Raw genomic sequence first — 27,140 nt, 5'->3', positions numbered from 1 at the left:
ATTAGAGAAGAGCAAAGTAATATTAGTTACAATTATGAACTGCAGCAGAAGAAAACCTGGGCTCTGAACTCATTTCTTGGAAAGTTATAAACCTTTTGAATATATCTTTCCCCTATGAAGAGTACTAAAAGGATCTGATCTTGTTTTTTTGCTTCCAGACCAGCAGAGGCTGGGAACATAGCTCTTGGGGGCGGGAGAAGTGCTCTGTAATGCTTTCTCTAATGACATTTTCTATTCAGTGGAAGGAGCCATATCCTCTCCCTACTTTACTGAACAGAGTCACCATGAGGCTGTTTGACCTTTGAAAGAATTGGAAGGGGTAAGAATAAGAGGAAGTCAAGAAGGGGTAGGTGGGATGGGGGAGATTTTCAGAGGGGAAAAATCCATCAAAGGCAAAATTTAGAAAGGCTGGATAATTTTATGGCTTCTTCTTTTTTCTGTATGCTGCTTTTCCAGGTGAGGGTCGTGGCGGCAGCATGGAGAGTAGGGAGGACGAGACCTCCTTTACCTCCACAACAAGTTCAAGCTCCTCCTGGGGGATTCCCTAGCCAGGTGGTATAATCCCTCCAGCATGACAAGGGTCAGCCTTGGGGCTTCCGCCCCATGGAATGTGCCCAGTATAGTTCAAACAGAAGCCTCCCAGGGGGCAACCTTATCACGTGCCTGAACCACCTCAACTGGCTCCTCTCGATCTGGAGGAGTAGCGGCTCTACTCCAAGGCCCTCCCAAATAGTCGAGCTCCTCACCCTATCTTGAACAGCAAGCCCAGCCACGCTGTGGAGAAACCTCATTTCCACCACTTGTATCCGTGATCTCATCCTTTCGGTCACTGCCCAAAGTTCATGACCATAGGTGAGTATGGGGACATAGAGCGACCTGTAAACTGAGAGCTTCATCTGAGAACTCAGCTCTCGCTTCCCCACCATGGATTGGTACAGTGCCTGCATCACTGTCGCCACCACAACAATCCGCCAATTGATCTCATGCTCCCGCTTGCCATCACTCATGAACAAGATCTCTAGATACTTGAACTCGTCCACTAAGGGCAGCTGCTCCCCACCTCGCCTGGAGAGAGCAAGTAATGCTTTCTTCCGGGAGAGGACCATGACCTCTGATCTGGAGGCACTGATTCTCACCCCAGCTGCTTCACATCAGCAGCGAAACATTCAAGTACGCGTCAGAGATCACAGTCTGAAGAAGCTAGAAGGACATCATCATCTGCAAACAGCAGAGATGCCACCTCCGAGTCCCCCAGACTGGATGCACTCCACAGTTCGGCTGCACATTGATATCCTGTCCATGAAAATCGGGAACGGTAGTGGGGACAAGATGCACCCCCTTGGTGGAGTCCAACGCTCACCTTGAACAAACTCGACTTAATGCCAAGAATATGAACATAATTCTCACTCCGAGAATGGAGGGACCGGATAGCATGCAAAAGCAGCATTGGCACCTCATACTTGTGCACCACTTCCCACAAGACATCTCGGGCAACACGGTCATATGCCTCCTCCAGGTCTACAAAACAAAGGTAGACTGGATTAGCAAACTCCCATGACCCCTTGAGTATCCATGAGAGAGAGCAAAGAGCTGGTCCCTTGTTCCATGGTGGGGACGGAATCCGCAGTGTTCCTCCTGAATCCAGGGTTCAACTAATGGGCGTGACCTCCTCTCCAGCACCCTGGCATAGGCTTTGCTGGGGAGGCTGTGGAGTGTGATCCCCCTATAGTTGGAACACACTGTCTGGTCTCCTTTCCGAAAGATCGGGACCACCACCCTGGTTTGCCAGTCCAGAGATACTGTACCTGCCTTCCACGCAAAAGGTGATGTGGACCCATCTGGTGGGCTCACCACCTATGAGGCGAAGGGTGAAAGTCAGGTGCGATGCTAGAAGGGTAGCAGGAGGGACGGACCACAACGGACTGGCCCTCCACAATGGAAACTGGCTAATTTTATGGAAAATAGTATTATTGTAGTTATGTAAACTAAGATGAATTACTCAAATGTCATGTTGCAGAGGCTCCACCTTAGGGCTCAGGAAGGACGTATGCATTTAGGGGACAGCATTGTACAATTGGTCAGGTGCATTAAACATGGTTTTCACATTTGTTTGAACTTCAGGTGCTGGACAGGGTAGACCAGACTCAAGGGACCAATGGTCTGATCTGGTATATGGTAGCAAGTCCTATGCGTCTATGAAATATTATTAGGTGCTCTGAAATGATACCCACAGAGGGCTGAGCAGTGGATGAGAAGTAATGTACATTATGAAAATGAACTGGAAGTTTAGTTAAAGGTTAATAAGTCTCCTTCCCTCCACTTGCCATCGAAATGAATGACGCCCGTTCTTGCTTTGGCAGAGGGAAGGACTAGATGAGCTAATAGCTCTTTTCCATCTCTAAATTCTTTGAATCAATGACTAACAGACTACAGCATTTCACTGCAAAAAATATTAGGCTAATATTCTAGTTAGAGAAGCACAAATAGAATCCACAGCAAGTCAGTTTCAGGGTCAGAGGGTTGTTTTGACATTTAGGAAATACTAAAACAGATTTTGGTCTTTAAATTTGTAAAACGAAAGTCTTTCCTGACCTCAGATCTAATTTGCCAAGTTTTAGCTGTCCACAGACTTTTCTAGCTAAGCTAGAATTGTCAGAAAAACAGCATTGTTGTGGATAAATTGCCTCTGGATTTTTAAGATGGAAAAATGATAGACTCTTAACTATGGCATGGTTTCTGACCAATGCTTTGTTTCTAACAGATACACCTCTCACAGTCACTAACTCAAGAGGCAAACCCATTATTGTTACTTATTACTGGATGATACATTTCCAAGTATTGGGAAACCCAGCAGCTTGAGATGGCTGTTTCATTTGTATTTTTGTTGCTTTATTCGCAACAAATTAATGAAAATAGGAACATTAGAATTTCAGAATAGATCTGCTCTAATGAGCTCATTTTAGCACACAGGAACCCAGGTATTTCCTCTTGTTTTTGATCAGTGTTTGTACTCCTCGCATTGCCCTCTGTTCCAAGTACAAATGGAAATAATTTTAACACTGTATCTGATGAATGGGTGGGCAATTGCAGAGCTCAGATAAAACACATTGTAAGGTGCAAACAGTTTGAGACAACGACTCCTAAATAACCTGTAAGATGAAGTGGGCTACATGCATGTATGGAGCATACCCTTTCTTCACAGGCTTTAGTGAAACAAAATATATGTCAATGCTCAAGTATCTAATTTTCAAATGGCCATTGACTAACTGTCAAAGCAACAACAATTTCCCCAGAAACAAAGCCATGCATTGCTCCTCACTGTGGGCTATTTCCATGCTATATTTTCCTCTTTCACAACCTTTGCCCTTTTCATGGCTCAAGCTATTCAAAAAGGTTGCAAGGTCATTGGGCTTTTTATAAAAAAACGGGACAGGAGTAATGCTCTCCCTCACCGCCCACCACACACACTCGCCACTCACTAAAAACAGCCGGACCACTTTTGCTCAAGCTTTCAAAAAATAAAAACATTTTAAAAAACATAAAAAATCACCTTTCAGTTCAAAAGGTGATGGTTTTAGGAAGTTATTAGTGACTGAAAACAAGGAGGATAGAATGACAACCATCTGGAAACCTTCTTTATAGTGGCCTCTGCTGCTCCTGACACAAGAAATCAATGTTCTTATATAAAGGTTGCCCTGCTAAGGAAACTATACACAGTGAAAACTCCTTGGAATGAAGCAGCAGCAAAGAGGTTGCTGCAATGGTTCTGTCTCAAGCAGGCTGCATTTATGCATCTGTATTATTAAAAATGTGCCAGCTCTAGCAAGCTCACAGTATGGCGCAAAGTGCTATAGTTACAGGTAGGAATGTGTCTTTTAAGCTGCTTCACTTACTAGATTTTGGCTTGTTCCTCCTTCGGGGGTGGGGTGGGGTGGGGTGGGGGGAATGCACTAGGTTGGATTTATTTATTTATTTTGGAGGCGGATGTTTTGTAAGTTCTAGCTGGATTTTAGTGAATAGGAAAGCAGGGAATTTGCCAGCCTGTTACTCAGTCACACAAACTACGGTCTTTCTAGGACATAGAAGATGTTTACAGATCCTTCAGAGTAGGTCTTAAAAGATGCAACTCCTTCTCCAAGGAGGGATTTATCTCCATCAGATTAGCAAACTCAATTATTTTAACTTTTACTCTCTCTCTCTCTCTTGTTTTCTCCATCCATTCATCTCAATATATCTCCTCAGGTTGACCTATACCCCAAATCACATGCCAAGACATCTCATTGCACCTCAGCCTGACACCTCTTGGTGTGTGAGATATATATGTACTGTACAGTCATAGGATAGCTCAGTGGTTTGAGCATTGGTCTGCTAAACCCAGGGTTGTGAGCTCAATCCTTGAGGAGGCCATGTAGGGAACTGGGATAAAAATTTGTCTGGGGATTGGTCCTGCTTTGAGCAGGGGGTTGGACTAGATGATCTCCTGAGGTCCCTTCCAACCCTGATGATCTATGATTAATCTATGATAATACAGTACAATACAATAACAACATTCAGCATTTAAAGTACTGGGTACTTTCAATACATGGATCTCAAAGCAATTAAATGTTATGGGCCAGAATGTTATGATCAGAAGTTTGTTTGCAAAGATGAACAAGTGAAGTTGTTGGAAAAGTGCAAAAAGCATCCTATCCCTCCATCCCTGAGCAGGAGCTGGCCCTAACTGCAGTCTTTGTGCATCACTGAGGCACACACATTGCTTTTGGTGAGAAATATTAGCAGCACTAGCCGCTACAAAAGGGGAGAAGAGGAAGAGAGCCATGGCCCACCCCTTCACCATGGTTGGCAGAGCAGGCTGGCCACAGAGGGGAGAACACACTATAGCCTCTGAAGGGGTTGTGTGGCCTTGCTCCCCCTAGGTGCCTGAGAGCTCTTGGAGGCATGTGCCTCCCTGAGACACACTGCCTCCCTGAACCCCCACTCTGACAGTGTGCAATTTCACATCATCCCTGATGTGGGGCTGGGGCTTAAATTAATAATTTAGCTGTAACTGATTAAAGTTTGGGTCTAGTATGTGACTGTAAAAATGGCATTGTGGGGATCACATTTACTGTATCTTAGTGACTCCGGATCAAATGGTCTCAAAATACACATTAAAAGATGTCCCCCCCCTCCCAAATGCTGCATACTCATCCTGAGAGTCCAGATTCTGAAATAAAAACTTAGGTAACAATTCTTTTGATCATACATAAGGCAGAATGGCATTCTGTACCTGCTCCCAGAGTCATTGGTTCTCCAGAGCTAACAAGAGTAAAGAATGGTGCAGTCTTATCAGTAAAGCAGATAGGACTCTCTATATGCAGAGAGAGCATGTCTGTGGAGTAAGAAGGTACTGGTTTTGTAGACACTTTTCTGAGCATAACTGAACTTTAAGCCTCATATTCTTGCAAGCAAAGTCATGATTATCATTATCTTACAGATGAGGAGAATGAGGCATGGAGTTGCAAGGTGAAGAGATTGGTTTAACATCAAAGAGGGACTTACTATTAGGGCTAGGATTAAAATATGAGTCTCAGACCCCTGAGCTAACCATAAGACCATACTGCTTTTACTAGAACCAGGTTTGTCTTCCCATTATTGTACCTTTTCTTCTTCTGTCTGCCCAGTACAATCACCTGAGAATACTTTAACACAGTGGTTTTCAATCTTTTTTCATTTGTGGACCCCAAAAAATTTCAAATGGAAGTGTGGGCCCGTTTGCAAATCTTAAACATAGTCTGCGGACCCCCAGGGGTCCATGGACCACAGGTTGAAAACCACTGATCTAATACATTTCTCTTCATATTTCTAAAAATGTCATGACAATATTTTTGATTTCTGGAAATAAAGATGTGACCTGTCATGATTTAAACGACTGCCAAGAAAACATGTACAGGTCATAATGCAGTGGCTCTCAAACTTTTTTACTGGTGACCCCTTTCACACAGCAAGTCTCTGAGTGCAACCCCCCTTATAAATTAAAACACTTTTTAATATATTTAATACCATTGTAAATGCTGGATGCAAAGCGAGGTTTGGGGTGGAGGTTGACAGCTCGCAACCCCCCATGTAATAACCTTGCGACCCCCTGAGGGGTCCCGACCCCCAGTTTGAGAACCCCTGTCATAATGGCAAATAATATGCCATTTTACTAAAGCATTGAAGCAATTAGGAAACACGTAAAGTAACAGAGCAGAGATTTCTGCAGCTCAGCTCCTCACCCAAGTCAAGGAGTGGTGAGATTATATTAAATCACTGGCAGAGGTTTCAGCCAATAAACTATTGTTACTGAGTTACCAATTTGATGATATCTTGAATAACAGTCTTCAGGTCATGTATTCAGGATCACCTTTTCAACCTCATTAGCCTTCAGCTGGGTGGTGGGAGATGGGAAGGCGTATGCACAGGTTTAACTGGGGACAAAATTATTTGGAGACAGTGGGTTGTACACTTGTAACTGTGGGTATAATTTGGCACCTGGAACATGTTACCTACTGATAATGTGTGAGATGGAAAGCAGAGCTTGATTTCAGAGCCCATGGTGAGTTTATGGGGCTGGTGACCTGCTCATGAACAAAACTGACATTTCCTGTTGTGTCAGGTTGCAAACGGGAATGCTACAGATTTGGAAACTGTGTCCGACTATATCCGGACGGAGAGACTACTCCTGGTTACTGATGAATGATCTCCTCAGCTGGTCTGCCAGATTGTTGTGGACACCCAGAAGCTGGGAGGCTTTGAGGTGGCGATAAAAAAAAACTCCCAAAGCAGTATTGCTTCTTGGCACAGAAGCGATGATCTGACCCCTCCCTGTCTGTTCACATAGAACATTGCCACTGCATTGTCCGTATGAACTAGTAAATTCCTTCCCTTGATGCAGGAGAGAAAATCATGACAAACTAGATGAATGGCTCTTGACTCTCTTATGTTTATATGGAGAGCTAAATCCTGGCCAGATCAGAGACCTTGAGTCTTCAGAATTCCCAGATGGGCTCCCCAACCCAGGGCAGAAGCATCTGTAACCAGAGTCAAAGTTGGCTGTGGGGAAACAAAAGGAACTCCCACATATATGTTGGATGGGTACATCCATCAGTCCAAAGAGGCTAAGACTTCTGTGAGCACCTGAACCAGCATATCCAGTGGATGATGCATTGAGGAGCATACTGAGCTCAGCCAGTTCTGCAGCTTCCCGAGACACAGCCTGGCATTCTGAACCACATAAATCCATGAGTCCATGTGCCCAAGAAACCTGAGGCAATTCCGTGCTGTCAAGGCAGGATGGGATTTTAGGTCTAATGAAATGTCCAGTACTTTCTGGAACCTGGTCTGTGAAAGGAATGCCCTGCCTCCCACAGAATCCAATAAACTCTATAAACTCTATTTTCTGAACAGGTGAGAGGACTGACTTTCCTCCGTTGATCAGCAATCCCAGTATATCGAAGGTGGATTGGATCTTGGCCACACTGGATATCACCGAGCTCTTGGATTATCCTCTCTTCTCACCAACAAGTCGTTCAGGTATGGAAACACTTGAACTCCTGATTTCCTTAGGAATGAAGCCACAACTGCCATTAATTTTGTAAGAACACCATGGGGGCCGTAGATAGTCCAAATGGCAGGACTGCAAATTGATAGTGGGATTGATTGACCATAAATCTGAGGAATTTCCTGTGGCATTGATATATTGTTATATGAAAATGTGTCCTTTAAGTCAAGGGCACCAGGATCTGGGGATGGGGGTGGGTAATGGATTCCAGAGTGACCATGCAAAAACTTTATGTATTTGTTCAGCTCTCGAAGGTCTAGTATGGGTCTGAGACCTCCTTTTGCTTTTGGAATTAAGAAATAACAAGAATAAAATCCCTTTCCTCTGTGCAGAGGAGGAACTTCCTCTATGGCTCCCAACAGGAGGAGAGATTGTACCTCTTGAAGGAGAACTTTCTCATGAGAGCGGTCCCTGAGAAGAGATGGGGAAGGGGGGCAAGATGTAGAAATAAACCGAAACATGTATCCCGTTTCCACCATGCTTAAGACCCACTGGTCTGTAGAGACATGGGTCCAAGCACTTAGGAAATGGGATAGCCTGTCAGAAAAAACAGGGGTAGGGAGAGGCTGGCAAACTGCAATCTGGAAAGCTTCCCTTGACAAGAACCTAAAACTAACTCCTTAGTTTTCCCAGTCTGTCTGAATGAGCATGCGGTAGATGAAAAAGGAGGTGATGGTGGTCTGCTTCTGTAACTTTCCCCTTTCCTCTTAGATTGGTCCTGGTGGGAAGGTGAAAAGGAAGCATAATGGCAGGACAGTTGTGGATGGAACTGCTTCTTCTTTGTGAAAGGAGTGTAAATAACCAAAGACTTGAGTGTAGCACTAGAGTCTTTAAGGCTATGAAGCTTGTCATCAGTCTGCTGTGAAAAAAGAATCGGTCCCTCAAAAGGGAGATCCTGAATGGTTTATTGGACCTCCTGAGGAAGACCTGATGACTGTAGCGACAAAACATCTATGCATTATAATGGCCAATACCATGGTTTTGGCACCAGAATCCGCACCATTCAATGCAACCTGAAGCAAGGTCCTAGCCACCATCTTTATCTCATCCACTACTGTGATAAATTCTTGTCTTGCCTCCTCTAGCAACTTCTTGGTAAATTTTACAACATTGTCCCAGAGATTACCTAGTAACAAGGCAGCGTGGTTCCAGTGGGCAACTTTGGTCACTAAAAAATTAATCCTGCACAAATGGAAAAGTCAATCTCCACCAAATGTTGATGCCTCGATCAGTGATATGGCTGACCTTGCAGCTAATGAATGGCTGGCATTCTGCAGAAAGGGATTGCCCGAAAAATTCAAAGCAATTTGGACTGACTTTTTAGAGGTCTATGATTAAAGGAGATCCTGAAGACAGATATGTCACTTCCCCTCCCCTCTCTTTATCCTAACCCTCTCTAGTTCCTTTATGTATTATGATGAATCTGGTATTTTGGTATATTTGTTGTATTTGGAAAAAAGTATAAAAAATTATAAATAATAAAACATTGTGTCCCAGAAGGAGAAATCATAATGTCCTAGCAATGCTTGCTGATTAGAATTCCAGAGTTGTAGTCCAGCTGTCGAAAAAGCTTTTCTGCCAAAAAAACCTTCAAGCTTCTTTCCATCTTTTGATTTCGGGCAGATGCCTGCTGACCCTAGCACTCTCTTTTGTGTGTAATCATGTTCAGACCCCAGTGAGGGGACCTCTGCTCAGTCCTTTTAGCTGTAGGGGGCAGGGAAGATAGTGTTTGCCACAATACTTTTGTGGGCTCTGATCCAGAGTAGCCTCATTTATGAGGAATGGCACTTGAGAAGGCCCACAGATCCCAAGATATCAACCAATCTGTGTGAGTTCTCCTGAACTACTTCCACCTGTATATCTAGGAAGGACGCCACCCTCTTTAAGAGGTCCTAGTGAGCTTTGTAACCATTCAGGTGAGGAGAGGAAACACCAGGCACTGCCTTCTCGAACGATAAGGAGGAGGAACCAAAGGCTGGCTGAGGTGGAGCTTCCCCCAATTTCTCCAAAGGGGGATTCACTGAGGCAGAATACCTATGACTGGTATCAAACTCAGTACCAGGAGCAGCTTTCTTGCAGTGCAGCTTCATGATGTCTAGTGGAGGATGTAGAAGGGGAGGGTACGGTCAGGATCTGGAGGCTGGAGGAAACCCCCATAAGTTCCAATACAGCCATCGATATGGCACAAGAGACCAATTTTTTCCTGATCATGGCTCCCTACTAGCTGTCCAATGCAGAAGCTCTACTGAATACCAGGGGTGAAAGCCCTTTGGAAGAGAGTGATGGCTAACATGATATAGCTTTTACACATAAGATTAAACGTCCAACTCAGACGACAAACTTGAGTCATCCAACCAGGAAACTTGCCTCTCAATGCTATCATAGAAGGTGATACTATAGTGTCCAGAGGTGCCCATGGTAGCAGGATGCAATCCCATGTTCTGAGTGTCCCTAGCCTCTGCTTGCCAGAAGCTGGGAGTGGACGACAGGGGATGGATCACTTGACTATTGCCTGTTCTGTTCATTCCCTCTGAAGCACCTGGCATTGGCCACGGTCAGAAGACCTCTGGTAGCCAACAAATCCATGAAAGCATCTGTCAGTACCAGGCAAGATAAGAACATAAGTACAGCCATACTGGGTCAGACCAATGGTCCATCTAACCCAGTATCCTGTCTTCCAACAGTGGCCAATGCCAGATGGGTTGCATCTCAGCCCATCCTGGCTAGTAGCCCACTGATGGACCTATCCTCCATGAACTTGCCTAGTTCTTTTTTGAACCCTGCTATAGTCTTGGCCTTTACAACATCATCTGGCAAAGAGTTCCACAGATTGACTGTGCATTGTGTGAAGAAGTACTTCCTTTTGTTTGTTTTAAACCTGCTGCCTATTAATTTCATTGGGTGACCCCTAGTTCTTGTATTATGTGAAGGAGTAAATAACACCTTCCTATTCACTATCTCCACATTATCTTTCTTTTCCAAGCTGAAAAGTCCCAGTATTTTTAATCTCTCCTTGAACCTCATGGGCAAAGCCAGCACTGAGAGACTCAGCAGATCGCAGATGCCTCAGGCATTGAAGGCACAAAGAGAATCTTTGCAGCAGCTGTTTCTGAACCAAAGATGATGGCATTGCTGAACAGGATAGTGCATCCTTAGAGATCCATCTCATTGGTACTGGTACCGGTGCCGGAGTCAATGACCCTGCCTGAGGTGCTATCTGTACCAGGGACTGCCTCAGCAGGATAACACTCTACATTCCTCCCAGCTTTTTTCCTGGACGTTGGTGCTGGGGAATTCAATCTTCTGGATGATGGGTCCCTCGATGCAGTCTTCTGGTGCTTCTTCTTTGGTACCGGAGAAGAAGATTGGAGACAGGACTCTGCCATGACAGGAGTAGCACTTGTAATCAAAGTAGAGGTGCTTGGTGCCCTCCCCAAACCGGAATGCTCTGAGGGTGGGAGCAGAGCTGCCTCTATAAGAAGGTGCTTTAGTGTGACCTCCCTATCCTTTTTAGTTTCAGGCTTAAAGTTCCTGCAGATTTGGCACCTGTCCCTGATATGAGTTTCTCCTAGGCACTTCAGAAACCTGGAATTAGGGCACTGACCAGCACCTTGCATCCAATGCAGTTTGAAGCTTGGGGACTGAAGTATGCACCAGCACTGGATGTCAGTATCCCAAACCAGTGGGAACAGAAGTGTACAGTAAGTACGCTAATAAAACAAGAAACCTACTAGCAGAAAACTACACTAAGACTATAAACTATCAACTGTTAACGAGTGCCAACTATACTATCGCACGGCAGCATGAGGCAGCAGAGGGCACATGTGCCACCTTGACAGGTACTCTAAGGGAAAATCTCCAACACTAGTGCACTGGGCATGAACACACCTGAAGTGGAATGGACATGTACAATCATTCAAAGAAGAACAGCTCTTTACTTTCAAACTGAACATATATGATAAGGCAGGGGTTCTCAAACTGGGGGTTGTGACACCTCAGGGTGTCACGAGGTTATTACATGGGGGGGTTGCGAGCTGTCAGCCTCCAGCATTTATAATGGTGTTAAATATATAAAAAACAGTGTTTTTAATTTATAAGGGGAGCCACACTCAGAGGCTTGCAATGTGAAAGGGGTCACCAGTACAAAAGTTTGAGAACCACTATGATAAGGAAATCAGTGAGAGACAATAAATATGGAACTCCACTATGTCATATTTAGAAAGTTGTGTTTTAGAAAAGAATTGTACTTTGAAGCATAGGATAAGGAGACATAAGACATGGGTTCTAATCCTGGATCTGCTACCACCTTCTTATATGACCTTTAGCAAGTCCCTTACATCTCTGTGCCTCAGTTTTCCTGTTTGTAAGATGTGAATAACAACACTTCATTAAGTCACAAGGATGTGACAAAGCTTAATTCATTACATTTTTGTAAAGAGCTTTGAGATTCACAGAATGATGCTGTTATGCATGTGCAAATTATCATTTTATTACAGTATCATATTAACAATGCTATAGTTGAAGTTGAGATGAGACTGTCATACTAAATCCCTTCCATTAGTTGCTTATGCCACTCCAAAACAGTTACCTTTGGTCAGACACTTGTCATGCCTTGTCTCTATCCAAAAGTGACTTTTTAGGAAAGTTTCACAAAAATCCAGTTAGCCGTTTTTGAGTCATCCTATTATGTAAAAAATAGTTTCCTGCTGTTAATTTTTCCATAAGCTTTCCGCCCTTAAACATGCTTGTGTAATTAAAATATGGCTTTGTTTTAAAACATCAAACTTGACATATACATAGTCCAGAAAGAGAAGTAGCAACTTTACCATGTTTGAAAGCATTTGGTTTTGAAATAAAGTTATTACCATTTTAGAATAGCTAAGTGAGCATTTACTGCCTTAAAGATTCCAATATGCTCTGTGTTATGATTTTCAGATTGTAGCCATTAGTGAATCTACTGAATTGTGTGAAGGATGAGAGTAGAGGTGTGAAGTTAGACTTGCAGGCTATTTACTCCAGAGGGAATTCTGTGTCACTGCGCAAGTGCAGAATTAATGTCCCCCGCAGATCCCTCCCCCCAGAATAATTTATTCTGACTGGGAGGTGAAGGCAAGCTGCAATTACACCTTTCACTCACCAGAGGCTGATGTGGTGCCAGAAGAGAGGGCAGCGGTCTCACAGGCCAAAGCAGGCAGCCGCGGGGAGGGAGGGGGCAGAAGCTGTCTTCCTCTCAGTGCCCTGCCCACGGGGCCAGGTGAGGAGGCATGAGATATGGGGGGGAAGGAAAGAGTGGGGCACACGGGGCTGCTGGCGTGGGGACACACAGACTGGGTTCAGAATGGGTAGTGGAGTGGACAGACTGGGATGAAGGCACAGGAGCTAGGGGGTGACAACATTGAGCCAGGAGCTGAATGGGAGTGGGGGTGCAAGGCCACATGGGACAGGGGTACAGGGAGTGGCTGAGTGGGGGTTCTGTATTCATATGCCTAAAAAGGAACCTATTTGTAAAAAAACCCAACAACATTTCCTGAATCTTTTTTGTTGCCTGTATTGTTACAGACATACTTGCTCACCAGTATTTTGAAATAAACTACCAAAATAATTGAAACCGGAGTGATTATATGATGTTATTTTGACAAATAAAATATGCAGAATTTTGCACAATTTTAAAATATTGTGCGCAGAATTTTTAATTTTTTGGCACAAAATTCCCCCAGGAATTGGAATTATCATACAGAAACCTTATATAGCCTCTAAAGACCTTGGAACTGTTACTTACGTGAGCAATCAACAGCACCACCCTTTCTCCTGAAACAAAACCCCTCTATAAATTTTCAGTGTGTCATCTCTGAAAGAGTTTATAACATTTTAAAACTAGCATATAAAAATCAAATAATGATAAGTACATTCTTTGAGTGCATGCTGGGATGCATAAATTATTGACATAAGAAGTTGCAACTAAAAGGCCAGTGGCTCAGGGCATGAAAAGAAATGGCCTAGTGATCTGAATAACCCTGATGTTGTCTGAAAACTGAGCAGGCTTATTCTTTGGCTGGAGATGATCTGAAAATATCAGGTATTCTAGGCTTCATGCTATTCTGTGATGGTAATGGCGTCTCTTGAAGATTTTGAGACTCATTTTCCATTGTCATTTACATCTTTGCATGGTGGGTGTAAAACAGTACCAGATCAGACTGGTGGCATTTTGCATTCACTTTATACAGTCATAAATGACAAAGTAAAGTGCCAGGAGGGTGAGAATCAGCCCCTTAATAATTAATTTAATGTGAAATGTTTTAGATTTTGATTTCTTACCTCATGGACTAACCTGTGGTTATGGTGTGGTACCACAGTGTTGGAATATTAATAATACCTAAAACAGATTAGATTGGATTTGATAGATGACTTGGATTTGATTCCTGACCCTGTTTTCTCACTCCTACAATATAAGGGCACATGTATGATACACAATGTGGAACAAATTGTGGCTTTTCAGCCACTGAACAATCTGAGGGCCTCAGCTGGAATTCCTCCTTCCAAGGGTGAATGGCAGCTGCAACACTTGTGCCAGAATGCAACATGTGCTGCTCTCTGGCCTTATCTACACTACCGCAGTAAATCGATCTAAGTTACACTACTTAAGTTACATGAATAATGTAACTGAAGTCGATGAAGCTAGATCCACTTACCGCGGTGTCTACACCATGCTGTGTCGACAGGAGACACTCTTCCACTGACTAACTTTACTCTTCTCGGGAAGCTGGTGTACAGGAGTCGATGGGAGAGCGCTTTGCCATTGACTTAGCGGGTTTTCACCAGACCTGCTAAATCGACACCGCTGCATCGATTGCAGTAGTGCTGATCTAGCTGTAAGTATAGACAAGCCCTAGGTGTGGGGTTGAGCTCTACTAATCTGTGTATACAGCTACTCCCTACCCACCTCAAGGAGAGTAGTGGCGTTGGTGACGCTAGACCCTTACAGTCCTTGTCCTTCCTGAGCCTGATTCTTCTTTTGTTTATGTGAAAATCATGAGAAATCGCTGATGTCAATGGAATTACAAAAGGTGTATGTGAGAGGAGAATCTGGCCCATCTGGGCACAAGGTGTGCAGTTATGCCTGGCTGTTGCATAGGGGCAAATATATATGTGTGTAAGAGAGAGAGTGAGAGAGACTCTTGATGCCCTCTCTCCCATTTGTGCTGTCACATAGGGTTGGCACAATCTGTCTCTGTATGTACATCAGTGTTTTGGCTTTATATATCCATTAGATTATGAAGTTTTGTATGTGTGTTCTGAACAGCGCTAAACACATTATTGGTGCTTAGCAAATAAATAATCTCCACAATATGATTATAGAAAAAACAACAGTTCCTTCCCACCTTACCGTCTTTTCTAAAAGTAGTATGTCACATTGCCCAGCACAGAGCATGTGATCATGTAGTGAAAGACCTCATGGAAATGAACACAGTTTACAGGGGCAGAGGTAAGGTTGCTGTGGGAACCTTAACTCTGAATTTCCTGAGTTTAGTGAGATTAAAATCTCAGTCTCCACATTACATCAGCATAATTTTTGTGTGTGCGCATATCACGTGGTCTAAGCCAGTGCATTGTTTCTAAATGCAAAGGTACATTTGTGTGTGTGAAAGGGCGTCTTTTTACATTTTGGCAACTATGAGCCACTTAAATTAGTTCTGATCGACAGTGTCAGATTTTTAGCCCCACCAACATAATAAAATCAAGTTAAAAAAACACTGAGAAAACAAACCAACCAACCATCAACCCTATCGTACATTATGTGCTCTGCAGTTCTGAGCCTCAGTAACAAGACAAAAGGAGACTGAGACTTTGTCATTCGCTAGCTGTTAATAATCAAGAGAAGATCTGCCAGACAAGCTCTTTGAGGGCTCTGTCTGTCTCGGCCAGGTAGATGCTGCAATACACAAAGGACTTCACACGGGGAGAAAGAAAGAGTGTTCATGGACAATGATGCAGCTTTCTTAATTAAGATTTTCATTACTGATACATACATTAAGGGTTTGCAAATGCAAGTGCCCAAGCACTCTCATGTACAGGTAGATGTCTCTGATTCTATCGTAAGGCACTAGGCACACTTTTGCAAAATCATCATGAACATTCACCAGCTAAGGCTCAAAATCTGCTCACCTGCCCTTTGCCATGAAGACAATGAAAAATAACAAATGATATTTCACTTGCTTATCAAAACAAAATTAACCCTCTCTAGGTGAGCAAACAAATGGAATTTTGCAAGACTGGATATTGAAACGGATTCTGATCTCACTTACGCCTGTTTTATGTTGGAATAACTTCAGGGGCTTCAGTAGAATTATTCCTGATTTGCACTGGAGCAATGTCAGTAAGACCTGAAACCAGGACTGTTAAATGTGCCCTCTTGTAAATGCTGCAGTGTGTGAAAAGTACCAGATATCCTACTGTTAGGGACACACAGGTTCCATAAAAGCTAGATGTTGTGATGCATCCTTATACAAAAACAAAAGAAGAAATCTTATAGTGCAGCTGCAGTCCCTACATTATACCAGATATCTGAAAGCTGATCTCGCTCTTACAGTAGTTTGCTTTGTAGTTACATTAATCATCTTATTTTGTGTGTAGACAGGGGAGGTGTCTAAAGAGGTGCAGTTGGAATTTGAACCCAGATCCATATTCAAATTTTACAAATGGCCTTCAACTTTACAAGTGACTGAAACAGAACTATGGACATGAACAACCCAGAACTGTATGGTGTTTGAAATCTGTATCTGGCTTCTATTTTGTGGGTTTGGCTTACTCTAGCATGGCAGGTTTTGCTTAAAGAATCAAGGTATCATCTGCTTAACAAGTCAAAAATTGAAAAATAGGAACCACAGGGTTGACATTGTTGATGCCATAAGAGACAGGAATCAGCTTGTTGAGATGGGTGAAAACCAGACATGCATGCATCCTCTGGGTACCACCAGAAAAAATTGCCATTGGGTTGTCCTCAGAAAATTTGGTGTTGCTTGGTGGGCACTCTAATTATTTGAAAAGTATTCCCTGAGTATGAACTAAATGCACACATGAGAGAGAAAAAAAGAGAAAGAGAAGAAAGTGGAGGTGAACAGGAAACTGGGGAGAAGAAAACATTGTTTCTTCATATGCTATGGATCTTTCATCTCTAAGATTCCTATTCCCAGCCTCTAAATAAAGCAACTGTCACCAAGTGTGGTTTGCAAATGGATCATCAGTGACACCCATACAGATGTGTGCATCTGTTTGATTGTATATAGGCAGCCGGAAGGCAGATGGATTTTTTTTTTAAAGCAAGAGGGGTGGAGAGGAAAAGGAAATTGCTGAAACACTTTTAAGAACTATTTTTTAAACATGGTACCTTATGTAGGACACCCAGAATAAATGTGGAGGCTCTGTTTGGCATTTAGGTCTTTGAGTGGGTATGTGTACAAGTGCCAGTTTGAACACCCAGATGTGAGATCTGGAGCTCCGGTAAAGGCAGTTATATCTGCAAATTGGGATTTTCATGGTAACCAGAACTCAGTGTTACTCGTCTTTACTGCCTCTGTTTTGCTTCCTGTCTACAGTATAAATTATACAGAGATAGGTGTCCAATCTGAAATTAGTCAGCACTGACTGCACTAAACAGGGGTTTTTGGTCTGTAAAAATGTAACAGCAGCACTACCAATGTACTCAGGGTGGTAGTGTGGAATCTACTTGTGCGATGGTTGACAATATAGGTAGAGTACAACAGGCATGCCAGATCCAAGATAATTTCCCACTACAGCGAAGACACTACCCTGAAAACTACAACATGGCCTGCAGTCAAACCACCTGGCGTTATGATCCCATCAGCTCTAACAAATGAGGCTTAATATTTGGATGGAAGATCTCTAGGTTGCTGCAAGCAGCATTGCCAGTGATTCAGCAAGTGGCCTTCTTCCATCTGAGTCTAGAAAAGAATGCACCAGTGTGGAATAAAGGAGGACTGGGAAATCAGATTTTTTTTTCTCTCTCTTCTCCCTCCCTCTAGCTCTTTCTTTGCTTCCTTCCTTGGTTCCTTCCTAAATCTAAAATCTTTACCCACCCTGAATTTTCCAGATTCAGATCCAGATTTTGCAGCTGTAGCCTGTTATGTTTCTGTGCACCCTATAATCCAAATACCTTCAATAAATTCAATTACATTACTTGGATGAGAGATAACATACAACAACATCTCAAGGAAGCACCATCAGAGGGCTCCTTATCCTAAGTTGCTGCCCAGGCTACTCCTTAGGTTCAGTCTCGTTCAAGTTGAACAGATCCAGTTTTGGGCTCCACAACCCGGGGTTACAGTGATAGTCAGCACAGTCTATAAAACTACATACACTGAAGAGTCTGTCTCTACTTTTCATCCTTACATTAACTTCTAGTTAGCATTTGCCATTATCAATCATTAAACAATTTGAAAATTCACACTTGAACGAACGATATTGCCAAAACCCTAGAGCATACATTGGTTCCCTCTTTTGAGTGGATTTCTGCAAGGACTTCCTGGCTAGATTATCAGAATCTAGTCTTACTAAGTTGCAATAGGTAGAAAATCATGAGGTTCATCTTATTTTTTTCACAACACTCAGTTTTCTCATGTAATCCTGTTGCTTAAGTGCCTTCAGTGGTTACATCTTATGGTGGAGAATTCAATTTAAGGTCATGACCCTTGTGTTTAAGGCCCTTCATTTCTGGAGGGCCTTCTTAGTCATATGATGTGATTTCTGTACACATACCAGTATAAAACCTCTACTGTTTCTAATTTGTTGCTTGTCTCACCATTTCTTCTCTTTGCAAATGCCACGTTAAGAGAGACTGCCCATGTGCTCCCTTTTCAGAGCATTCTTTCTCTTCAGAAGATATTCAGTAATTGGGAAAGGTACTCTTCATTTTCTATCCCAAAATGTTGTGTAGTATTACCATCCACCTTAAGCAGATGCTTCATTTCCCCTCCAAAGAGCTGAATTTCAGAGGTGGATGGAGTGATTCTCGGGGATAGTTTGTATATCAGTTTATTAAGCAACCCGGGATACTTCAGGAAGAAAATTACTAGATACTGTAAGATTTATTATACTATAGCCCTTTTGTCATGCAAATGCTCTTTCACTGATTCACAGTTAAGGACAGTTGACCTAAATGGTCATATCCTCCTGTCAGATACTGGGAAAAGTGCTAGTGTATCTAAATGCTCAACAACTCTGATAAACAGAAAGTTGCTTTCTAGCAGTTTTTTATGTTGTGACCATTGCTACAGCTTTTGTTGGCTGTTACTGGCGCATTCAGTCTGCCTCATATTTCCTGAATTTGCTGAAAGTTAGTTTGTCATTAAATACACTGATTCTTAACCTGTAAATCACCCTATTCAGGAATTCTATGCATTAAACTATATCTAATAATCCTTGGCACCTCCATGTTCATAGAACTCCAGATATTCTGATGATTGTTACAGCAGATGTTTCCTGTTGGGAAATCAATAGGAAAGAATGCTTATGGGGGAAAAAAGATCCACTGAAAGATATTATCTTGAAGAACATCAGTCCTCTCAGCCATAAATAATTATGTCTTCACACATAAATCAGGCACAAAATGAAATTAATAAGCAGCAGGTTTAAAACAAACAAAAGGAAGTATTTCTTCATACAACGCACAGTCAACCTATGGAAGTCTGTGCCAGAGGATGTTGTGAAGGCCAAGACTATAACAGGGTTCAAAAAAGAACTAGATAAATTTATGGAGGATAGGTCCAGCAATGACTATTAGCCAGGATGGGCAGGGATGGTGTCCCTAGCCTCTGTTTGCCAGAAGCTGGGAATGAGCGACAGGGAATGGATCACTTGATGATTACCTGTTCATTCCCTCTGGGACACCTGGCATTGGCCACTTTGGTCTGACCCAGTATGGCCATTCTTTGTTCTTAAACTAAGAATTCACAGATATTAAAGAAAATCCTATCAGAACATAAGAAATGTCATCAGAACATATGGTTCTGGCAAGGGATTTCTGGCAAAGAAGGGTCTCTTTGTCTAAAAACCCTATATAATGACAGAAGTTGGGGAATTTAGTTGGGGAATGAAACTGCGCATCCCACCAGTTGCAGTGAGGAAGAGACACAGAGCCAGCTCTTCACCTTACATCAAGGGTGGTAATGTATCTATTCTTTCTGTATTCTGTATAGTGCCAAATTAATTTCTGATTGATAATCTTTGATTAAATAATTCATATTGACCCTGTTTTTTGACAATCTCGAATAATCATTAACTCCAGACATGCAACAGTGAGGACTTCTGTTCTCATGTCAAGAAAGATTGTGTGACCCTTGTGAGAGACAATGTGGTCTAGTGGACTAGGAACCAGTAACTCCTGATTTTTAGTGCTGTCTCTATCACTGACTTCCTGTGTTGCACCGAGCAAGTCACTTATGCTATGTCTCAGTTTCCTCGCCTGTAAAATGGGGATAATGATACTAACAAACTTCACAGGAGTGTTGAGAGGGATAGCTAGTTGACATTTGTACAAAACTCTATGCTACAGCATGCTGACTATAGGATAATTAATTGATGAGCAAGTTCCAGAAGCATGGAACACACATATGGATATCAGAGACTATTTTAGTATCATCTGTCTGATATAATGAATACTCATGCTCAGACACTGGCAACTAGCAGTCTGGAACACTGCCAATTGTGTTTTGACACACATATCATTGACCATCTGACTGATGATTTTCATATCTATGATGACGTCAACAGGTTGCCACTCAGCTTCCTTTAGGTCATCATTACTCTACTAGAGAGGACTTCATGAAGCTGTGGAATAAATGGCATTTTCACAGCAGGACATTCAAAAAGATATAAGGGTCATTAACACCTTCCAGCATAACAACACCCCCATCTCAGCTCTGCCCATTCTCCCAACAGAATTGAAATGTCTACACCCTGAATAATTTAGCTTCAAGAAAGAAAGAAAGAAATTAAAACATATACAAGCTTACATATTTATATATGTCCCTGAAATAGAGAGAGATGAGAGGGTGTTGGGGGGGGGGAAATGAAAGGAACCTCAGTGTGTGCAACAAACTCCGCCTACAGACACAACAAAGTGTGCGACTCTCTAGTGTTGCAGATTAGGAAACTGAGGCTTAGAGAGGGGAAATGACTTGCTCACCATCACATGGTAAGTCACTGACAGAGTGGGATTTGAAGCACAGAGCTACTTTATATAACAGAACTATAACAATGATGAAATGGTCAACTACAATAAATGCTGATGCCATGTGGTCCCCAGTGTTTCCATGAATGGCTTCTGATGCAGAAAGGATTAACATAAATGTACACATTTGAAGCCTTTGAGCATCATTCATACTTTCTATCGATACTCTGAAGTTCTGCAGTGACAATAACAGAATTTGTTAGGGGCCATTATGAACCACCCCGTTGGACAAATACATGATGGCAAAGGGCTGGTGGGACTTTAATCAATTTCCTTACTCAGTCAAATAAATGTCACATTACACGTAAGCCATACTTCATTTTTGAAGGCCTCTGTGCCCCTTGATGTACAAGCCTGGCACTGCTACTAACATAAATAGGAGCTCTACGCATATGCATAGACTCCTACCTATATGTAGCAAATACACCAGAGTGAAAGTGGAGCAGGACATTGTAATTTATGAGTATGGGACACCTTATAATGAAACAGAAAGAGGAAAGGAAAGAAATATGGAGACCACATAAGCATAGGCAAATTCATCTGCATACGAGTTGGCACTGTCATACCACTTTGTGCAATAATCATATCATATCTCTGGCTATAATTTTTCCTATGGGAAAAAATGTTCCATTTTTCCCCTCAGCAACATGGCAAATGTTGTGAGTCAACTTTAAATCTCAAAGTCACATGTTGTAATGTTTGATACCAACCAAACAACACTCCGTAGGGTGCTAGAATGTTTCAGCACACACCTGAAGAAATTAAGAATTTCCACTCCCTTTTTAGTTCTACTTTGAAAAATATTCCCAGAAACAAAAACAAAAAATAACTTGTGTATAAACTTGCAGATGTAAATGCTTCCAGCAAATTAAAAAAGAGCTGCTTGTTACATTGTTTTTCTTCCAAACAGTTCTTTAACATTCAATTGTTTTTCCACTGAACAAGTATTGGACATGGGTTTAGGCTGCAAAAGTAGAACACATCTTAAAACCCCCAAAGTTTGGATCTGGAGTTTTAGGCCTAAATGTTCAACACCCAGTAATTTTGCATTCCCATTTAAGATATCTAAAGCCCCATTTTCAGAGGTGTCGACTTCAGTTGAAGTCAATGGGAGCTGCAGATTCTCAATGTCTCTGCAAATCAGGTTCAAGGGGTCTCAAGTCTGGCACTCAAACTGAGGTGCAAAAAGTTAGCAGACACTTTTGAAAATTTTGTCCTTAGTTCTGGCCTATCTCTAATTACCTGTTACAATTATGACTGCTTGGCAGTGCTAAGGTTCCTTATATATTGTATTAAGAAGTCTTACTGTTTTACAGAATCACTAGATTTCACAATGCCAATGTATTATGAAATATTAGGAAAATGTAAACTTGTTTAATTAAAAAAACACCATATCCTAGAACTTGGCAACATTTGTAAAAAGAAAACCTCAGACCATGAGAGAATTTTACATTTTTGCTGCCCCAGATCTCAAAAAACAACTCCCTAAATTAAAGCAATATTTTTTTCAACGAAAAAAAAATCACTGAGCTGACAACTTACATACCAACGACCAAGCCCAAGTGAAAAGCCATGCATAACATAGGTTTGCAAAGGAAACCACTGATAGATTTTTTTTAACTCTAGCATTGTTGGGCAGAAATGACCCGTAACTGTTGATAGTGGGGGGGCCCACAATTTAAAGCAGCAGTTTTTCAATTTTTTTGAGCAGAGCCCCCCCTTTGAGTTACAGTTTTTGTTTGCACCCCCCAAACCCAAAAAAAAAAGGTGAGTCAGGGTAGAGCTGCCGGGCTGAAGCCCAAGCTGTCTGGCATCATCACTCCCCCTCCCCTCCCACCCCGAACGTTCCTCCACACCCTCTAGGGGGTGTGCCCCAAAGTTTGAAAACCTCTGATTTAAAGGTTCTGGTGGTATGCGGCAGGGCATATGAACCCTGGCAGAAATCTGGAGGGGCATGTGACCCCATGTGTGCCACCACGCGTCGCCTCTATTGTTGGGGCATGCTAAAGAAACTATATTACGTACACTAAGACTTAGTGAAAACTATGCTGATGGTCAGTCATACACATTGGTGTCAATATAAGCAGTGAGGGTTCACATACTGCTGCCAACTTTGCAGTTGCAGGCGTTCCAGGTCATGAAGTTGTATCCCAGCAAGCACAGGTTGAAATGCTAATGAAATATTTTCTGTACCTGTTCCAGTCCTGGATGATGTGGAATACAAGCTGCTTTGTGCTGAATGAGAGCTCTGGGATGGGATAATACCCATTAGGAAATCATGGCAGGCTTTCCCCATATCTAACAGGAATCCTCCATCCATTGAAGCCTCCCTAATTCAATCTAGAAATGCACACACCACTTCTGCACATGCTCCCTATTCTCCCCATCACACAGTGGAAATGAACCATTCTGAGTCTTACAAACTGATGCTGTACAGAAGTTTGGGACAACTGGGTAGAACAAGGATACACACTGAATATCAAGCCTTGCAGCCAGAGAGACCTAGAAAATACTTCACAGGGGCTTCAGATTTGCTTGAATGGGCCCTGAATAAAACACATGACTCTTGTCACTGAAAGGTACAAAATGCTGAGTACTTACATGAGACACAGAAAAGGTTCCTTCAGGAGAAGAGCACAAACTGATCGTCAAGGACCTGAGGGGAAAACAGGAAAAACAGCATGAAGAAATAAAGCAGGTATAAATAAGCTAAATGACACCAAAATAAAAAGGAGACCCAGGAGCCGCAGGGATTCTTGCAATTCCTGCAGAAAAAATAAATTTTTCACTTCATGGATCACATAAACCTTGCAAGCTCAGAAATTATCAGAACCAGGGGACTGGATAGCTCGGGGGATTGGTAATAGGCTAGGGAACCTTTCATCCCTAGGATGCTAGTCTGAATCCATTCCAAGTCAGCAGAGATTCAGTGATGTTACCATCTGGTGGCTATTCAGTTGCTTATGTGAAATAAGATGGTGGTCCCTGTGGACAGGTGTTCTCTTCACAAAGCCCACCACCATAATTGGCACTAATTGGCCTCCTTGTCAGTAGTCTCAGCAGAGAGGTTAAGGATTAAATTGGCCACAGAGAGTGAACTCCTCTTCTTGGCCCTAGATACAGTTCCTGCAGGTCAGAGGTGAGGCACATTATGGGGGCAGAGTGGTGAGGAAGCTTACACTACAGCTACTTGTTTTGTGGATAAATAGTGGCATGTCAGTCTCTTCTGTCTTTGGCCTAAAATTGATGTGTTACCTACAGCCTTAGGAGAAAAGAGATCTCTGCTTTGAGAGAGAATGTTTGGGGGAACTATTGCCTTCTGGTAGTCTAAGTACTTAGCATAACACAGAGTCTCTGGATTTACCTATCTATGTTATGGATTATCTGAGCTATACTGTAAACCTATTGTCCAGGACATATTAACATGGAATGAATTAATGAACAAGATGAGTCAAACCCTGCTACTCTGATGAGTTGTTCCAAATGGATGATCTGTTCCTATTTGAGATTGAAAGCAAAGGTTTATACAAAAGATTGATGTTTTGAAGTATCATTTCATGGAAGTGGAGGTGCAGGGTCTGGGACGGAGTTAGGGTGCGGGGGGGGGGGGGGGGGTTATGGCCAAGGGCAGTGAGTTCGGGGTGCAGGCTCCATCCGGGCAGCGCTTACCTCAGGCAGCTCCCGGTTGGCGGTGCAGCGGGGCTAAGCAGGCTTCCTGCCTACCCTGGCTCCACACTGCTCCTGGAAGTGGCTGGCATGTCCGGCCCCTAGGCGAAGGGGCCAGGCGGCTCTGCGCGATACTTGCGCCCGCAGGCCCTACACCCACAGCTCCCATTAGCCGTGGTTGACAGCCAATGGGAGCTGCATAGCTGATGCTGGGGGCGGGGGCAGCATGCGGAAGCTTCCCTGATTGCCCCTGCTCCTAAGGGCTGCGGGGACATACTGGCCGCTTCCAGGGAGCTGTACAGAGCCAGGGCAGGCAGGGCGCCTGCCTTAGCCCCGCTGCGCCACTAACTGGACTTTTAATGGCCCGGTATCAGCAGTGCTGACCGGAGCCACCAGGGTCCTTTTTCCATCAGGCATTCCAGTCAAAAACCGGATGCATGGCAACCCTATGTGTAAGGAGGGGTGGGGCAGCAGATTCTGGGCCAGGGAGAAGAATGGTGGTGGCGGTGGTGGGTGGGTGGCGGGGGGACGGACAATAAAACAGGTAGGCTAGCAAGTGGGAAGGAATAGCTAGAGAGAATTCCAGGGTAGAGAAGAATCACTGGAACTGTAGGCCAGCTAGCAAGATGCATACAGCTTCAGTTGGGTTGGCCATCCCGGGAACAGCAACATGCTGGCTGGCATAGGCATCAAGAACAAAGTGACCTCAGGAGCATGAGTTTTGTTACTGAAAAAGGGTTGCAATTCAAGCTATAACTCACAGACACCAATTTTTTTTCATGGGAAATTCCAAAACCATTTCAGGGTTGTTGTTTTTTCATTGAAATTTCCTGAAAAAATGTTTTATTTTATTTTTCTAAAACTGTTTTTGACATGAACATTTGTGCTTTTGGTAAACCTATTTTCAAAACCAATTTTTTAAAAATTGAAAGCCAATTTATTTTTTGAGTAAAATTTTTCATTTTTGAGAGAAAAACCCACTTTTTATTTCAATTACTGTTTGATGAAAAAATGTTGACAGCTCTAGTTATAGGTCCATCAGTAGGAGCTCTGCAATCCTTTCATCAAACAAATTGGTATGATACTAGGGGAGTTTAAAAGGGTCAAGTGGAACCTCCCAGCGGCAGAATGGAATGCTGGGAAATGGATATAGTAGAAACTTATTTGCAGCAACATCTTGTAATAGCAACCGTCACTTGCAAGGAACACTTTCCCTACTGTGAATTGTCCACCCGGTAACAGCAACATAGCTGCCACATAAGAGCAACATTTGTGATGTTGTGATGTCATATTCGAAGGTGGAGATTGGGGGGCATATGGGGCATTGCTCCCCCCCAAACTGTGTCTTTCCACTCCCCTCCTAACTCTGGCCCTTCAGCATACAGCCCCATCCATTTGCCCTACCTGACAGAGCCTGTCTGTGTGGACAGCATGTGCAGGGGGCAAGGTCTGGAAGAGAGGGTTTTTTGGGGGGGAGGGAGGGAGGAGCTGAGGTCGGGGAAGCAGCAGTGGCACAGCTGGAAAGTTTCCTACTCCCTTCCTCAGCATCTGGCTTGCAAACAGTGGGGTGGGGGGTGTTGCTATTTTGCAGTGGGGAGTATCAGGGACATCGTACCCCTCACACTGAGCTATCCCCTCCACCTCAGTTGCTGGCGGCGGGGTGTGGGTGTGCTGCTTTGCAGTGGGGGCTTGGGAGACTCCCCCAGTGCACTGACCTGTCCCTTCCCCCCCTCCCGTCTCCACTGTCTGTGCTTGGAGCTGCCACCCCCTTTCCATTCCTCCTCCTTCTCCTTGCTGACTGGGCATCAACATGGAGAGAATTGAGACCACAGGAGATACAGTCTCCCTGCTTTCCATTTCTGTGTCCAGTACCGCAATAGCCGCAGTAGCTGGGAGCAGTAATTCAACCTAAAGTCCTGCCCAGCCCCTGCAGCCCTGGGTTGGAGCATCCTCAGTGTAGATAGAATCTTCGGAGCATTTGGTTGACAAACTCTAACAAGACCCCACTGAATAGATGCAAACTGAAAGTGTCATAACTTGGTTAACGTTAGGTAGATTTTCACAGGAGTGGCAACAGGCACATCCCTGACACCAGGCTGACTACCTACGTTTCAAGTCTCTGATCCAAGCATAGAGGCGCTAGAGTTTCTCAATGAAACCACTGTAAGAATCTTTTAACATGGTAATTTTTTAATAATGTATTTTTCCCTAATATTGTTCTGAGAAATGGCTGAACTGTTTCTGCTGAAATTTTCAGGAGGGGAAAAAATCAGCTGGAGGCAGACCCAGCATGAAAAAATATCAGCCCAAATTCTTAAAGTTTGGCAGTTCTAAGCAACTGAAAACAGGGTGTTATAATAGGAAGTATCAGCCAATCTTAAATATAGGTGTCGCTACTTGCATTATTTACAGTAACAACTTTAATGCCAAAAGATGCCAAATTATAGGACTGGGCCCTTAGTTTATAAAGTTAAGTACTGAGCATTGACTTAATTGGGAAGCGAGGGCTCTCACCATTTGCAGAACATATTCATCGGCTTTTGCAGAATTAGGCCACAGAGAGCGTATACAAAAATCACTTTAACTATTGAAAGGCAGTCAGTTCTGGGGTGGCACTCAACAACTGTAACAGTGCATAGCAACACT

At 43.1% G+C, this 27,140-nt stretch overlaps 1 protein-coding gene across 1 annotated transcript in view; it reads right to left on the bottom strand.

The window, feature by feature from the left end:
- Positions 1–27,140, bottom strand: part of ZBTB20 (zinc finger and BTB domain containing 20) — a 624,766-nt gene that overhangs the window by 141,782 nt on the left and 455,844 nt on the right. Inside the window, exon 7 of the mRNA XM_065407938.1 lies at positions 23,430–23,484. The gene's annotated coding sequence lies outside the window, so the exon portion shown is untranslated. The remainder of the gene's footprint in view (positions 1–23,429; positions 23,485–27,140) is intronic.

Source organism: Emys orbicularis, chromosome 1, assembly GCF_028017835.1.
Source record: "Emys orbicularis isolate rEmyOrb1 chromosome 1, rEmyOrb1.hap1, whole genome shotgun sequence".
Classification (NCBI taxonomy): Eukaryota; Metazoa; Chordata; order Testudines; family Emydidae; genus Emys; species Emys orbicularis.
The sequence above is the reverse complement of the archived record's forward strand: the minus strand, read 5'-3'. Positions and strand labels throughout refer to the sequence as shown.